The sequence below is a fragment of the Chiloscyllium plagiosum genome, chromosome 7, assembly GCF_004010195.1.
Source record: "Chiloscyllium plagiosum isolate BGI_BamShark_2017 chromosome 7, ASM401019v2, whole genome shotgun sequence".
NCBI lineage: Eukaryota > Metazoa > Chordata > Chondrichthyes > Orectolobiformes > Hemiscylliidae > Chiloscyllium > Chiloscyllium plagiosum.
Genome location: NC_057716.1, coordinates 102,315,475 through 102,330,522, shown reverse-complemented (window position 1 = coordinate 102,330,522; position 15,048 = coordinate 102,315,475).

The window sequence follows — 15,048 nt, the reverse complement described above, 5'->3', positions numbered from 1 at the left end:
AGTCCTTTCCATTGTGTGGGCAACAAAGCAGACAACATGTGCAATTCTGTGAGGGTGTGCACACACATAGCTGGCTGGGTGACTAATGCCGTAGATTGAAGGAGACCTCCCAGATGAGGGATCCCGACAGCCAGACAAAATGGGACAGGGGGTTCAAACTCTTTCCACTTCATAAATGGATCGTGAAATGGTTTCAAAGCGATCTAGCAAATGGAGCAGATGTGAGGTGGTCAGAGTGAAAGCAGTGACCACTCAGACTCTGGAAAGCACTACCTGGGAGTAAGGCAGAGGTAAGTTCAAAAGGAGCTTTCAAGAGGGTGTGGGATAAATGTTCAAATAGAACCAAACAAGTTGTCCTGAAGGGTCTGTTTCCATGCTATGTGACTCTATAACAGACCCCTCACCAGAAGGTGGCATCCCAAGACGTTAACTCTGTTTCTCTCCACAGATGCTGCCAGGCCATTCAGCCCCTTTGGCCTGTTCCACAATTCAATAAGATCATGGCTGATCTGTGGCCTAACTCTGTATATCTGCCTTTGGCCCGTATCTCTTCATATATTTGTTTAACAAAACAAAATCTATTTTAAAGAACAACTGATCTAGCCTCAACTACCATCTGTGGAAAAGAGTTAGAACATAGAACAATACAGCACAGAACAGGCCCTTCGGCCTACGATGTTGTGCCGAACATTTGTCCGAGCTTAAGCACCTATCCATGTACCTATCCAATTGCCGCTTAAAGGTCACCAATGATTCTGACTCTGCCACTCCCACAGGCAGCGCATTCCATACCCCCACCACTCTCTGGGTAAAGAACCCACCCCTGACATCCCCCCTATACCTTCCACCCTTCACCTTAAATTTATGTCCCCTTGTAACACTCTGTTGTACCCGTGGAAAAAGTCTCTGACTGTCTACTCTATCTATTCCCCTGATCATCTTATATTATAGAGTTCCAAACATCTACCACCTTTGTGTGTGGAAGTGCTTCCTAACATCGCTCCTGAAGGTTCGAGCCCTAATTCTCAGACTATGCCACTAGTTCCAGAATCCCCAACCAGCAGAAATAGTTTCTCTTTATCTACCCTGCCTTTTCCTGTTTTTATCTTGAAAGCTTCAATGAGATCACCTCTTCACCTTCTGAATTCTCAAGAAAACAGGCCTAATGTGAATAATCTCTGCTAATAACCCCTGTAGTCCAGATATCATTCTTATAACCTGCGTTGTATTCCCTCCAAGGCCAATACATCCTCCCTAAGGTGTGGTGCCCAGAACTGCTCACATTACTTCAAGGGGGATCTAACCAGGGTTCTGGAGAACTGCAGCATTACTTTTGCAGTCCTCCAGATAGAAAGGCTAGCATTTCGTTAGCCTTCTTGATTACTTTGCGCACCTGTTTGTGACAGTTTAAAGGTCTATACGCCTGAATCCCCCCCCCACAAAATCCCTTTGGATACCCACTGTATTTAACTTCATTACATCTAGAAAGTATCCTGATCTATCCTTTACGGCTCGCTGCCATGGAAAAGCTGCCAACATCATCAAAGACCTTTCGCATCCTGGTAATGCTCTCATACCATCTCTTCCATCAGGCAAAAGATACAGAAGCTTGAACACATGTACCGGTAGGTTCAGGGACACCTTCTTCCTGGCCGTTATTCGAATATTGAATGGACTGTCTAGCTTCAAGTATTGCTGACCTTGCAAACGTTGATCTCTCTTGAACGTCCTGTGACGAAACCTGTATGCCTCCGTCTAAGTCTTTTTGTTCTGTACATCCTTGCTTACTATGATCTGCCTGTACTGCTCGTAAACAAAGCTTTTCACTATACATTGATACAAGTGACAATAAAAACAGAGGAACCTCGATTATCCGAATATCAATTGTCCAAATTTCGGATTATCCGAAGGAGATCTCAAGGTCCCGGTAGAAACATTACATCAAAGAGGTGTTTCCAACATTAATCGCGTCTTTTGTTTATAATGATTAAAAACAAATTTGGCTGACTGAAATGTTGCCAAGGACCGTCCAGGACATTGATGGTTGTCTAGGAACCATCTCCAATTGACTGACTGCCCGCCCTCTCTCTCTCTGTCTCTCTCTCCCCCCACACTTTCCCTGGAGATGGGGTTTGGGGGAGGAGCGGATTTAGCAAGTGCTCGCTGTGTCAATCCCATTGAACTGATTGGGGGGTGGAGAGGAGGCTTCAGCAATGCTGCAGGTCCCTTACACACTAGTGTGTGTCTGCTCAGAAACAAACCCTGAGACAAAGAGAGAGAGCAAGGCAGGTGGAGCAAGGAAAAAGGAACCTTCAGAAAACTCCGAGCCCCAGCTGATTGGGGGGTGGAGAGGAGGCTTCAGCAATGCTGCAGGTCCCTTACACACAAGTGTGTGTCTGCTCAGAAACAAACCCTGAGACAAAGAGAGAGATCAAGGCAGGCGGAGCAAGGAAAAAGGAACCTTCAGAAAACTCCGAGCCCCAGAGGAGAGGCATTGAATCAATTAACCGAATAATCAATTATCCAAACAAAATAGTGCCCGCCCATCTTGTTCAGATAATCGAGGTTCCTCTGTAAATCAATCAATGCTTACATTGAACTCCCTATGCCTATTTGTCTCATCTATCAGTATTCCTTTGAAATTTTAGGCCATCGTCTACCACTGTGTATAATGCCACTTAATGGTTTGTCATTAGTACATTTGGATTCTGATTTTTTTATGCCATTATCCAAATTGTGTCTAGAAGAGTGAGTCAATGGTTAGGAATTACTGCAGTGAGTAACTTGTCTCCTGATTTCCCCTGTGAGTGTACAAAAGGCACAAGTCAGGAGTATGATAGAACACTCCCTACTTGCCGAGACAGGTACAGCTCCAACAACTCAAGTGGTTTTCAACTCAATTAATTGCACCCTAAACATTTAGCCACTCCTTCACTGTTGACCATTTGCAATAGCATCTAAAAGTTTTTTAAAAAAATTTGGTTATGGGATATGTGCATCATTGGCTAGGCCAACATTTATTACTCATCCCTTAATGTCCAGAGGTGGCTCTGGAGTCACATGTAGGCCAAACCAGGTAAGGGCAGCTAATTTCAATTGCCATAGGACATTCATAGACTAATTTCAGTTTTATAGCAAACAGCAGCTACTTTTTCACCATTAGACTGGGTTTTTGCTTGAGACTTTTATTGGATTCAATTTTAACCATTTACCATGACGGGGATTCAAACCCATGTCATTACCCGGACTGGATTGCTTGCCCAGTGATATTACAACAATACCACCACCTCTCCATAATATCATAAGACCATAAGAAATAGGAGCAGGAGTAGGCCTTTTGGCCCGTCAATCATGGCTGATCTGACATTCCTGGTGTCCACTTTCCTGGTCTTTCACCCCACCCTTGATTTCCCTACTGATCAAGAATCTATCTAGGAACCAATTACTGCAGATGTTGGAATCTGGACTGAAAACAAAAAAAATGCTGGAGATCACATCGAGTCAGGCAGCATCCATGGAGAGAGAGCAAGCTAACATTTCCAGTCTAGACGACTCTTCATCAGAAGGAATCTGTCACACAGTACAGGAGTTCCAAAGACTCTCAACCCTCTGAGAGAAGAAATTCCTCCCCATCTGAGTCTTAAATTGGGTCCCGCTTTATTCTGAGACTATGCTCTGGTCCTAAACTCTCCCATGGAGGGAAACATCCTTTCAGCATTAACCCGGCCAAACCCCTTAAGAATCCTATATGTTTCAATATGATCAGCTCTCATTCTTGTAAACTGAAGTGAATAGAATCCCAACCTGTTTATTCTTTGCTCATAAGACAATCCCTCTATATCAGGAATCATCTAAGTGAACATTCTCTGAACTGTCTCCAATGAAATAATATCTTTCCTTAAATAAGGCAGACCAAAATTGCTTACTGAGCAGATATGGTCTCCACAGCACCTTGTACAGTTCCTACCTTTCTACGCCAACCCTCTTGAAATAAGGACCAGCATTCCATTAGCCTTCCTGATTACCTGCTGGCCCTGTGTGTTAGCTTTCTGTGCATAAGTGTTTCATTGCAGTACTGCATTAACGTACCCCAAGGTTTCTTCAACAACACTTACAAATATGAGTTAGGAGAGGGAGTAGATCATTGAGCCCTTAAGTCTGTTGCACCATTTGATAAGATCACGGCTGATCAGATGTGACCTCATAACTCTATTTCCCTGCCAACTCCCTTTACACTTCTCTTTCATAATGGGCTACCTTTTTTTATATACTTTATCCATTAATTATAGTCTCTCTTATGAGGGGAAACATGCTCTCAGCATCCAGCCTGTTAAGTTCTCCCAGGATGTTATATATTTCAAAAAGATCACCTCTCACTCATCCAAGTTCCAGTGGATATAGGCGCAATCTGTAAAACCTTCTTATCTCAAGAAAGAGTTGAATGAATCTTTTCTGAACTGATTTTAATGCAGTTGTATCCTTCCAAAGCCACAACTTCATTAAAGCAGAACAACGGCAGCAGACAGATAGGAACACCACCAACTTCCAATTCCCTTCTATGTCATGCACTGCCTTGACAGTGGAGCTATGTCACTGTCCTTTGATTGTCAAACTACTGGAACTCCCTCTTTCACAGCATCATGAAAGCACCATATCATATGGACTAGATCTGTATGAAGAGGACAATTCACTATTGCATTCTCACAGGCAATTAAGGATTGAAAATAAATCTGGTCCAGCCAGCAATGCCAATGAGTGAATGATAAAAAACAGAATAAATGAATTGCTGTGAAATGTAACTGTTGGACTTGTGTATAATGTTATGTTGTGTTGAGGTTGCATAGGACATTGCTGTGGGTTCTTCTGGAGTGCTGTGTCCAGTTCTGGTTTCCCTGTTATAGGAAGGATATTATCAAGCTGGAGAGGGTTCAGAAGAGATTTATCAAGATGTTGCTGGGAGTGGAGGAGTTGAGTAATAAAGAAAGGCTGGATAGGCTGGGACATTTTTCACTGGAGTGTACGAGATTTAGAAGTGACTGAAGAGTCATCTTGACCCAAAACATTAGCTTGCTCTCTCTCCGTGGATGCTGCCTGACCTGCTGTGATTTCCAGCATTCTTTTTGTTTTCAGAGGGGTGACGTTCTAGAGGTTTATAAAATCATGACAGGTATAGGTAAGGTGAATAGAAGGTGTTTTCCCTAAGGAGGGGATTTCAAGGCTAGAGGGTATATTTTTAAAGTGGGGCAACTTTTTTACACAGAGTGTGTGAAACGAACTGCCACATGAAGTGCTAGATGCGGGTACAATTACAGCATTTAAAAGACATTTGGATAAGTACATGAATAGGAAAGGTTTGGCGGGATTTGGGCCAAATACAGGCAGGTGGGACTAGTTTAATTTGGGACTGTGGTCAGCACAGACTGGTTGGACCGAAGGGTCTGTTTCCATGTTGTATAATTCAATATATTTAATATAATTTATTGTAAGTTTCAGTTTCTGGTTTTTGAGTTGGTAACCTGAGTTTTTTCCTGTGTCCAAAGTTAACAATTAACTTGTAAATATTTCTGTAGCCGTGGTGAATAATTTTGCAGTTTTTGTGGCCTGGATTCAGTGTGAATGAGTTTTAGATTGCTTTGTGATCCAGCAAGAGATGCAGCATCATATTCTTTTATCAGGCATTTAGCAGCCTTCAGGCCTCTCAAAATGCTGTTTAGCTGTAATAGAATCCCAATAATATGGAAGCAGGCCATTCAGCCCATTGAGTCCACACTGACCCTCTAAAGAGCATCCTACTCAGACCCACACTATCCCTGCAACCCCACATTTCCCATGGCTAGCCTACATGACATGGGCAATTTCCCACAGACAATCCAAACTGCAACCTTTGAACTGTGGGAGGAAACCCACGCAGACATGGGGAGAAAGTACAAACTCCACACAGACAGTCACCCAAGGCTGGAATCGAACCTGGGTCCCTGGTGCTGTGAGGCAGCAGTGCTAATCACCGAGCCATCAATGTCTTCTATTTATTCCATACCACTCTATAATCAACATTTCCCAAACGTTTCCCATTACAATGCAATTTTAACATATAAAAATTAATGCAACCCTAAATGCCAACAGAAAAAAAATAATTAAAGCAGTGTAGAGACATTTAGTACAATCAATAAAGTGCACATTTTATAAGCAAGCTCAAAGGGCTGAGTGGCCTACTCTCCTTCCTTGTTTGCACGTTTAACAGGAACTGGACCCATGATTTGGGAACCGCAACACTGCACTTCAGGCTGTGTCCAGTATTTTCCAGGAACTTAATTATTAACATTGCGAGAAAGTCAGGAGTTCATTAGCTAAATATTAAAAAAAGAATTGGAGCTGGGGTTAAAGGTTGTTTACTTGAACAAGAGGCAGGAAATGATATGATGAAACCTCCAGGAACACATCCAAGCAGAGCTGGCAGTCCCAGCACCCCTTTTAAAAAGCAATCCCATCTCTACCTGAAATAATAATCAGCTGTGTGATCTATTGATGCTTAATGTGCCCACTGAGTGCTTCCAGATGTTTTTGTTTTTGTTTCAAATTTCCTGCATCTGCAGCTTTTTATTAGAAAGATTTGTATTTAAACAGTACTTGATTGCATCGCTCAGCAACGTGTCAAAGAGCCGCGTGTACAATCCATTATGTTGAAATGCACTTTTTGCTTTGTCAGCCACCATGGCAGCCATTTTTTCACAGAGCAAGATCCCATAATCAGTGCCAAAATGGACAAATTAAATTTCTTTGGGGAGGGGCGATATTTATAGTTTGAGGAAAGTCACTCAGACAGTAAGCTTGATCCATTAATAGTACAAGCAGGTTCTTTTCATTCTCATGAATGTAATGATAAATATACTGTGTGTAAAGAAGAGGTCAGTTAGCTGGATGGTTGGTTGCGATACAGAGTGATGCCAATCGTGTGGGTTCAATTCCCATATCGGGTGAGGCTACCATGAAGGCCTCTCCTTCTCAATCTCTCCCCTCACCTGAGGCGTGGTGACCCTCAGATTAAACCACCATCATCAGGTGGGACTTGTTTAGTTTGGGATTATGAGCTGCATGGACTGGTTGGATCAACGGGTCTGTTCCCCTGCTGTATGACTCTATAACTAAGACTCCATGTGATTACAGATTCACACCACAGTGATTGACATTTAACTATCATCTGAACTAAGATAGCTATAGGCTTAATGAGCAGTCCTATAGTCCAGTACGACTTTGGTGACCTTACCTTTTAATGAGTGGGTAAAAATGTAGAACTATAATGCTGGTACCAGGAGCTATAGTAGATCCTTTCCAATCACCATGTTCAGACAATTTTACAGGAGAAGGTGGGACTTGAAACTGGGCCTCCTGGTGCAGAGGCAGGATTATACCAATGGCTCTTCAGAGCATTTGTATTGTTGTGAGTAAGCAGCTGGTTCATTAGTGTCCTTCAGGATTTGCTAATCTGCCAGGCTTCCTTAGCTGATCTACTCTACATCTACGTGGATGCAGCTACAGTTATGTTTACAATGACATTTAGATAAGTACACGAGGAATAACCTTATAGATTTTATGCATGTGTAGGATGAATATGCAAGCCTTTCTCTAGGGTCAGGGGAAGTCTAAAACCAGAAGGCATAGGTTTCAGGTGAGAGGGAAAAGATTTAAAAAGAACGAGGGGCAACTTTTTAACAGTGAGGATGGTGAGTGGAGGCTGGTACAATTACAGCATTTAAAACTTTCCTCTGAGAGCTCTGGAAAACCAGTGAACTGATAAGTGTGATGAAGGGTGTGATTTTGTAGATAGGTCTTTTGGTTTCTGCTCACTGATTTATTGCCCATCCAAGTTGCCCTTTGAGAAGGTAGTGGTGAGCTGTCCTCTTGAATGGTTGCAGTCCGTGTGCTACGGTTTGACCCACAATTCCGTCAGACTTTGTCGTGGTTAGTGCGGTAACCTTCAGGTTCAACCATTATCTGTCATCTCACTCCAATGGTTCTTTGGAACTCTGGCAACTTTACTTTTGCCTGTTGTGATGTGCCTAGACTGCAGCATCTAAAAAAGTTAATGTTTTGGCTAACATGGTGCCACTTTTAAGAAGGGTGGGTAAGGACAAGCCAGGGAACTATAGACCAGTGAGCCTGACGTCGGTGGTGGGCAAGTTGTTGGAGGGAATCCTGAGTCACAGGATGTATATGTATTTGGAAAGGCAAGGACTGATTAGGGATAGTCAACATGGCTTTGTGCATGGGAACTCATGTCTCACAAACTTGATTGAGCTTTTTGAGGAAATAACAAAGAGGATTGATGAGGGCAGAGCGGTAGATGTGATCTATATGGACTACAGTAAGGCATTTGACAAGGTTCCCCATGAGAGACTGATTAGCAAGGTTAGATCTCAGGTAATACAGGCATGGATGGGTTTGTCCGAAGGGTCTGTTTCTATGCTGTACATCTCTATAACACTATGGCTCTATTTTCTTCTTTTCATTTGTACACTCACGGAAAGTGGACGTCAATCATTGGCCAGCATTTATTACGCATCCCTAGCTGCACTTGCTAGGCCATTTCTGAGGGCAGTTGAGAGTCAATCATATTGCTGTGGGCCTGGAGTTACATGTAGACCAGACTAGGTGAGAATGGCAGATTTCCTTCCCTGAAGGACATTAGTGAACCAGACAGGTTTTTCTGACAATTGCCAACAGTTTCATGGTCATCAGTGGATACTTGTGACAATGCTGCTCCTTTAACAAGGTTATGTTGTCCTTGTTTTTTTTCAAAAGAGGTTGTAAAGGCAGAGGTTCAGATATGTCTGGAAATATCTATTTGAGAGTGCTTTTAAGTCTTTCTTTTAAAACATTTGTACAATGAGAGTGGCTAGCTCTCCCAGTTCAGGGTTTTGGTTTGGTTTTAGCAAGCAGTCTATTTTGAAGCTGCTGATCACAGAAACAGCTCCATGCTAATCCTCTCTCAGTCTCTGTGATCTCTCTCCTGTAAGAACCTGTGTTTGATTTTGTCTTTTTTTTGCCAAGGGAATGTTATGGGAATGTAAGTATTTGGAACAACATCATTAAGTTATGATAGAGTTGACTGGGTTTTCAGATGGGTTAAGTTATTCTAAATTTGGTTCTCTTTTGTTCATGTTACATTTAGTAGTCTGTAAATAAATTCTGTTTTGTTTAAAATTGTGTGACTGGCAGGCTGCAATATCCACTCTAAACCTGCTTAAAACAACTTAAGACAAGTTAAGGTCTGGACTACCTTCTTGAAATGTTTTGAGGGGTCTGGCCTGGTCCATAACAGATTGGGGGGCTCTTTGCAGGATCTGTTCTACAGGTCCAATTTGGGATTAGGGTTGTTGGACTCCAAGGGGGCGAGTGGTAGGTGTTAGCATCTTTTGTTCCAAAGTGACTTTGGGGATTTTATAAAAGGTAAACAAGACAAAGCTGCTGTAGTTAGCAGTCACGCTGGAGTTGGAGTTATCTTTATCTGTAAGAAAAGGAGAGATAATTACAGCAATAGATCAGCATTTAAATTTGCTGGAAACGCCATTGGAATCTTTGGAGATGGCTAAAGTTCAATTGAGAATGAAGCAGCTTCAGTTAGAGGCAAAAGAAAAAGAGGTACAAAGAGTAAGACAGAGAAAGAGAGAGAGAAGAAAGGAAGAATGAGAGAGTTTAAATTTCAGAAATTGGCACTCAGACAGGGGAGTCAGCTTAAAAGGGTGGAGATGAAGGCTGAAGGTAAGCTTAGTGAGGAAGAGAGTGAGGATGAGCAAACTCATGGTAGCTAAATGTTTGGTGGGGATCTTTTTAAATATATTCAAGTATTGTCTAAATTTGATGGAGAAGGATGTGGAAGCCTTTTTCATCTCATTTGAGAAGGTTGTGAAACAAATGCAGTGGCCAGTGACCATATGCGTTTTGTTGATCCAAACAAAACTTGTAAGTAGAGCTAGTGAAGTATTCGCATCACTATCAGAGGATAGTGTATGAGGGGTGTATGAGAAGGTGAAGAAGGCCATCTTAAGTGCATGCGAGCTTGTGCCTGAAGCCTACAGACAACATTTCAGGAATCTAAGGAGGGACCCTGCTCAAACTTATACTGAGTTTGAAAGGATCAAACAAAGTAATTTTGTTCTGTGGATAAGGGCATTAGAAATAGAGCAAACCTATGACACTCTGAGAGAGACAATTATCTTGGACGAGTTCAAAGATTCACTTCCTGAGGCAGTGAGAACTCATGTGGAAGAACAGAGAGTTAAACCGGCAAGTTTAGCAGCCAAAACGGCTGATTATCATGAGTTGGTCCATAAATTAAAGTTTGACTTCCAACATCAATTTCAATCCGTGAGTGATAGAAAGTAGAGAAAAGAGAAATCCTCACGTGAAAAGGGAAACGTAGATCTTGATGAAGATCGTAAGGATAACTTATCGTAGGGTAAAACGGAAACCCCTGAAGGGGAAAGAGAAATTAAAAAGCTCCAGTGTTTTCACTGTAATAAAGTAGGCCACATAAAGTCACAGTGTTGGTGGGTAAGGAAAAGCATTGGGAAGCCAGATGTAGGAAAATAGGATAAGTCAGTGATTTTTGTGGAGTGGTAATGGAAAGCACAGTGGACGCTAGAAAGCTGCACCAGAATGTACAAGCTGGTCAGAGGTTGGTTAAGGAGGAGGTGCCAGATCTTAAACCATCTACCTGCGAAGGTAACGTTTACTCGCATAGACCAGGAGCAGCAGGCAAAGAGGTTACAATATTAAGTGATACAGGAAGAAGAATCCAAATGTATCCCTGAGTGCTACTATCTTAAAAATGATGCCTTGATGAGGAAATGGAGACCATCACCTATTCAGGCAGATGAGAAATGGGCAGAAATTCATGAAGTTGTAATGCCAGTGGGTTATAAAAAGGAGGTATTGTGGGTAGCACATGAACTACCAGTAGGAGGCCATTTAGGGATAACAAAAACTCAAGCTAAAATACAAAAACATTTTTACTGGCCTGGACTGCACGAGGAAGTAGTTGAATTTTGCCAGGCATATCATACATGTCAGGTAAATGAAAAACCACAAGTAGTAATAAAACCCGTACCTTTAATACCTATTCCTGCATTTGAGGAACATTTTACAAGCGTCTTAATTGATTGTGTAGGACCCCTACCTAGAACAAAAACTGGGAATCAGTATTTTGTTAGTAATAATGAATGTGTCCACTAGATTTCCAGAGACCATTCCATTGTGCAATATCACAGCTAAAAAGGATTGTAGAGGAGTTACTCAAATTTTTCACTACATATGGACTACCCACAGAGATACAATCAGTTCAAGGGGAATCTAACCTAATCTGCTGTGTACTATCCATAATCACAGGTAGTGCTAGAAATTAAAGACCATGTTAAGGGCTTATAATCAAGACTATCCAAATGATTGGGATAAAGGGATTCCATTTGTACTTTTTGCGATCAGAGATGCACCAAATGAATTGACCAAATTCAGTCCATTTGAAATAGTTTTTGGGCATAAAGTGAGAGGACCACTAAAATTGATTTAGGAGAAATTGCTAAGTCATAGTTCAGAGTCCATGTATTTGGACTATGTATAAAATTTTAGGGAATGGTTAAACAGAGCGGGGGAGTTGGCCAGACAGCATTTAAAGTATCAGAGCAGACAATGAAATAGAAGAAATCAAAAACTCGCAATTTTGCTATTTGAGATAAGGTATTAGCATTACTTCCAGTGATAGGTGAACCTTTAAAAGCAAGGTTTAGTGGACCTTATCAAGTCGAAAAGAGATTGAGTAAGGTGAATTATTTGGTAAGGACTCCAGACAGAAAGAAATCTCACAGTGTGTGTCATGCGAGTATGCTCAAAGGTATTTTGACAGGGAAGGAAAGCCAAAGGAGACTGTGCCATTAGTTACAACACAGAGTGAAGAACCAAGTTTACAGGATTCTGAATTGGACATTCCTCAAATTAAATTGGACAATGAGGAAATTGTCAAAAATTGGGATAAATTTTTGAGTTACCTTCCAGCGGAAAATCAAAATGATCTGAAAGAGTTATTGGGGAGATATGTGGAAATCGGCTGGGAAATACTAACCTAATTAAGCAACATCTTTATAGGCATAACCCTATAAAGTTGGCACAGAGACTCAAAAGGAAATTAAATGCATGCTTCAAGACGACATAATCAAAGTGACTTGAGCTCACCCATAGTAATGGTGCCAAAACCAGATGGTATCCAAAGGTTATGTGTGGACTATCGCAAAGTCAATGCAGTTTCAAAGACTGATTCATATCGGACTCCATGTTTGGAAGAGTGTGTTGAAAAGGTGGGACAAGCAACTTTCATTTCTGAGTTGGACTTGCTCACAGGAAACTGGCAGGCACCTTTGTCTGAAAGAGCGAAGGCAATTTCTGCTATCGTAACGCCAAATAGACTGTATCAATTTAAAACCATGCCATTTGGTATGAAAAATGCGCTAGCCACTTTTCAAAGACTAACTAATAAGGTCATTTCGGGATTACCCAATTGTGTAGTTTATATTGATGTCCTGGTGATTTTTAGTCACACGCGGAAGGAACATTTGCAACATTTATCAGAATTGTTCGACCAACTTCAGGAGGTAGGCTTGGTGATAAACTTGGCTAAAAGTGAATTTGCCAAAGCCCAAATCACCTTCCCGGGCCATATTATTGGGCATGGATAAAGGGCCCCATGGAATGCAACATCAAAGGTAATTAGGGAGTTTACCAAACCATTGACAAAAAGAGTACCAAATTTTAGCAGTGTGGCTGCTCCACTAAAGAAAGGCAAGAGGTTTCAGTGGACAGCAGACTGTCAGAAGGCATTTGATAGCCTGAAAGCTGGTTTAACTATTGCCCCAATGTTAGCCACATATAATTATGCAAATTCATTCAAGATAGCTATCGATGTGAGTGATGTGGGTGTCAGTGCTCTTATGGGAAGATGATAAGAAGATGAGAAGACCTATCGGATATTTGTACAGGAAATTGAACATTCATCAGCAGACATATTCAACAGTTGAGTAGGAGACATTGAGTTTGGTATTGGCATTACAATATGTTATGTTACCAATAATGAATCTGAGACAATCATATAAACTAACCATAATCTTTGAATTTGTGGAGAAATTTAAGGACAAAAATTCCAGACTGTTTGAATGGAGCTTGTTGTTTCAGCCATTCAATTTGATAATTGTGCATGTGGCAGGACGAGAAAGCGTGATTGCTGATGCATTGTCAACACTTGAATGAGAAACAGAGGCAACTCATGGCAGGAATAAACAGACTGAAATAGAATGTAGTAGTGCATGTTTTCATGGTCATTGTCAAAGTAACGTTTTTGTGATGTAGAGTACTAACAGTATAAGATTAAGGAGTCTTAAAATGAAACCATCTTTGGATATTGATGGTTCATTTTCTTTAAGGGGTGGGGGTAGGTGTGATGCTGCTCCTTTAACAATGTTATGTGCTCCTTGTTTTTTTTTTCCAAAGGTGTTGTAAAGGCAGAGGTTCCAATATGTCTGCTTGAGAAAAGTCTTTCTTTTAAAACACGAGCAGAATAAAAGGGGAGTGGCCAGTTCTTCCAGTTCAGGGTTTGGTTTGGTTTGAGCAAGCTGTCCTTTTGAGGTTGCTGGTCAAAGAAACAGTTCCATGCTGATCCTCTCTCTCTGATATCTCTCCTGTAAGAACCCGTGTTTGATTTTACCTTTTCTTGCCAAGGGGGTGTTTATGGGGATGTTTCAAGTATTTGGAAGAGCGTCATTAAGTTGTGATTGAGTCGATTGGGTTTTCAGACAGGTTACATTATTCTAACTTCTGTTCTCTTTTGCCCATCTTTCATTCAGTGGTCTGTGTATAAATTCTGTTTTGTTTAAAAGTGAGTGGTTGGGCCAGTTGCATCACTCCTGGAATATCCATGCTACACCTGCTTAAAACAATGAGCAAATATAGGGTTCGGGCTACTTTCTTGAAATGTTTTGAGGGGGTCTGGCCTGGACCACAACATGCTTAATTCTGAATGTTTTTATTGAATTCAAATTCCACCATTTGCTGGTGGGATTTGAGTTTGGGTTGCCAGAACGTTTGCTGGGCTTCTAAATTGACCGTAGTGATAATATCACTCGGCCATCACCTCCCCATACATATGAGGTTTTCAAAGATTGGTTGAAGATAGTGCAAGATAGGCATGTTCCTTTGAAAATAAGGGATATAAAAGGCAAGATTTGTGAACCGTGGATGACAGGAGAAATCATGCGACTAGCCAAGAGGTAAATGGAAGTGTTCATAAGGTCCAGGCAGCTAAGAACAGAACGGGCGTTGGAGGAATATCGGGAAAGTAGGACCAATCTTATGCAAGGAATCAAGTGGGTTGAAAGGAGCCATGAAATTACTTTAGTGAGCAGTATTAAGGAGAATTCCAAGGCCTTTTTATTCATATATAAGAAGTAAGAGGGTAACTAGAGAAAGGGTTGGTCCACTCAATGATTACTTTGCATCAGTGTTCACTGAGGAGAGGGACATGATGAATGTTGAGATTAGAAATAGAAGTTTGTTTATTCTGGGTCACGTTGACGTAAGGAGGGAAGATGAGTTGGGTAGACTAGAGGTTATTAAGGTGGACAAATCCCCAGGACCGGATGGGATCTATCCCAGGTTGCTGAGGGAGGTGAGAGAGGAAATAGCTGGGGCTCTGACAGATATCTTTGTAGCTACCCTTTGTAGGGTGACTCATGTTGTCCCCCTGTACAAGAAAGGTAGTAGGAATATTCCAGGTAACTACAGACCAGTGAGCCTGACGTCAGTGGTGGGAATGTAGCTGGAGAAGGTACTGAGGGATAAAATCTATTTATATTTGGAAAAGAATGGGCTTATCAGTGATAGGCAACATGGTTTTGTGCAGGGGAGATCATGCCTTACCAACTTAATAGAGTTCTTTGAGGAAGTGACCAAGTTGATAGATGAGGAGGGTTGTAGATGTCGCATACATGGACTTTAGTAAGGTGTTTG